The sequence below is a fragment of the Pipistrellus kuhlii genome, unplaced genomic scaffold (assembly GCF_014108245.1).
Source record: "Pipistrellus kuhlii isolate mPipKuh1 unplaced genomic scaffold, mPipKuh1.p scaffold_m20_p_2, whole genome shotgun sequence".
Classification (NCBI taxonomy): Eukaryota; Metazoa; Chordata; class Mammalia; order Chiroptera; family Vespertilionidae; genus Pipistrellus; species Pipistrellus kuhlii.
In genome coordinates, this window is record NW_023425515.1 from 99,617,319 (window position 1) to 99,620,188 (window position 2,870).

The window sequence follows — 2,870 nt, forward strand, 5'->3', positions numbered from 1 at the left end:
CAATATGGCTGTGGCCATAGAGAGAGCAGGAGGCTTGGGTTTCCTCAGAAATGGAGGAAGCCAAGCTTTCTGCCTGCCCTGGCCTAGATTGGCCTCTTCTTAAGGCTACAAAATTTCAACTATAGAAGATAAATAGATCCCAGATACCAGGGCCTCTGCTTGGGTCCCCAAGGCCATGACCAGCCTGCAAACCACTACAGGCCCCTTGCCCAGGCTGCTCCATGCCCCAAGAGAACCTTTACCCTGATCTGGGTCATCCTTCAGGGCAAACCAGCAGGCCCCCACCTGTGCACCAGGCCTCTATCCTATCTAATCTACACTAATAAAAGAGAAAAATGCTAATTGACTGTATCTTCACTATGCCAATCAGGAGTGGTATGCAAATTAAGCCAACAAAGATGGAGGATAATTTTGCGTATGCAAGAGGAGAGGGCTGTGTCTGATGTTGCTGTAGGGTCCAGTTCACCATGGGGGACCAGGCAGGCCAGGCAGGCAGCACCTGACACCACCAGCTGGGTCAAGCCCACCATCGGTAACCTGGCAGGCGGGGGTGAGGTCCAGGCTGCCATAGGGGTAGGGCAAACCTGGTGGGCAGCGATTCACACAGCCCACGGGGTCCAGCCTGTCATCAGAAATGGTGCAGGTCAGGAGGACAGCACCTGTCACCACTTGCAAGATCCAGGCCACCATCAGGGACCAGGCAGGCTGGGAAGACTGTGCCTGATGCTGCCCACAGGGTCCAGGCAGCCATTGGTAACCGGGCAGGCCTGGGGGGCAGTGCCCGATGCCACCTGCGAAGTTCAGGTCACCATCGAGGACTGGGCAGGCATGGAGGGCAACGCCTGTTGCCACCTGCGGGGTCCAGGTCACCATCAGAGTGCAGGCAGGCCAGGCAGACAGTGCCAGATGCCACCCATGGGGTCCAGTTAGCCATTGATAACCGGGCATGCCTGGCGGGCAGCGCCTGAAGCCACCCGCAGTGTCCAGGCCACAATCGGGGACCGGGCAAGTCACATGGGAAGTGCCTGACGCTGCCCAAGGGTCCAGGCAGCCAAATGGATCTGGGTAAGCCAGGTGGGCTGAGCCTGATGCTGCCTACTGAGTCTAGGCTGTCATTGGGGACCCAGGTAGGCAGGGGTAGCCAGGGTCTCTGAGATCATTTTCTACCCTGGGCTTCCTGTGGACACAGTTGGAGCAGGCCTGGGTTGAACATTCTAATGGAAATGGGATCCTGTGCTCTAGCCCACCACGCTGGCGAGGAGAGGGCAGTGGGCAGTTAGCAGGCACCAGGAAGGGACTTGGAGCAACCTTCAGGAATGCTACCAGGAAGAGATGCTGAACCATGATGACGCAGAGGGCTGGCTGATAAAGGTGCGAAAAGGTGCAGACAAGGCGACTCTTGCTGGTGCTTAGCTTGAAAAGTGCATCAACAGCCTGATGGACTAAATCGCCTTTCTGAAGAAGGTGCATGAAGCTGCAGGTGCAGATCCAGTATGCTCAGATATCCATGGAGATGGACATGTTCTCCAAGTCCGACCTCTCTGCAGCGCTTAAAGATATTGGTGCCCAGTAGAAACTGGCTGCAAAGGACATGCAGAATGCAGAAGAATGGTATAAGAGCTGCTCACCATGCTGACCAAGAGCACTGCCAAGAATACCTATGTGGTGCGCGTCACCAAGGACAAGGTGTCTGAAAGCCGCCGCCTGATCATGGCCAAGACCCTGGAGATCAAAGCATGCCGGGGCATGAACAATGCTCTGGGAAAGCAGCTGCAAGAGCTGGAGGATAAGCAGAACTCTGATGTTAGTGCTATGCAGGACACAATCAACAAATTAGAAAATGAGTTGAGAATTACGAGAATGAAATGGCATGATATTTAAAAGAATACCGGGACCTCCTCAATGTGGCTTTGGACATTGGCATTGCAGCTTTCAGGAAACTCTCGAAAGGTGAGGAGACCCAGCTCAGTTTCACCAGCTTGGGAAGCATAGCCAGTGGCTATACTCAGAGTTCCCAGATCTTTGGTTGATCTGCCTAAGGTGGTTTACAGACTAGCTCCTACTTGATGTCTGCTTGCTCCTTCCCTTCTTAATACACCAGAAACATCCAGGAGGAGCAGATCAAGGTGGATGAGACCATTAGGAAGCTAAGGATGAATCCCCCTCTGAAGGAAAACCTAAAGAGGAGGAGGAAAAGGAAGTGACTGATGAAAAGGAAAGAGGAAGAGGAAGAAAGTGCCAAGGAAGAATTTGAGGATGCAAAGGAGGAAGAAAAAGGAGGTGAAGGTGAAGGAAAAGATGCCCGAGAAGCTGAGGATGAGAAGAAAGATGAAGGTGCTGGGGAGGAGCAAGCAACCAAGAAAAGATTGAGCCCTCCTTTCCTTAATTATTTCAAGAATAATCTTCCTGAAACCAGGTCAACCCCATCACCAACCAAGTGGTTGAGTTCCTGATACTATATGAATTAAGAAGTCAATATATATAACATTGTGAGATGACTCAGGTTGGACATTAAATGCTATGCTATGACTTTTCTCCTTATGAAGAGTATCTGTTTGCTTGCAGAGTGGCTTCCTAGCTTGCTGTCAGTCTGTGCATGGTACATGCTTATGAGTTCAGGATCTATGACAATGTGAATAATTCAGATGTTTATCAGAGAAACACATGAATACATGAATTCACTGATGTTAATGTTAAACTTCATGGAAAAAAATAGTTTTTTGAATCTTTGGTGGTTAGAAATTAAAGACCTCAAATCATGTGCAATAAACAGTAAGTATGACAAAAGAAAAAATACATTAGGACCCAGGAAACATTCAAAGAACTGGGGAAACATTCCCAAATCAGGAAGGGAAGTCACTGGGTGTATA

General features: G+C 50.3%; 1 pseudogene; it reads left to right on the forward strand.

The window, feature by feature from the left end:
- The first annotated feature begins 634 nt into the window (after window positions 1-634).
- Window positions 635-2,497, forward strand: LOC118723017 (annotated as a pseudogene).
- Window positions 2,498-2,870: the final 373 nt, after the last annotated feature.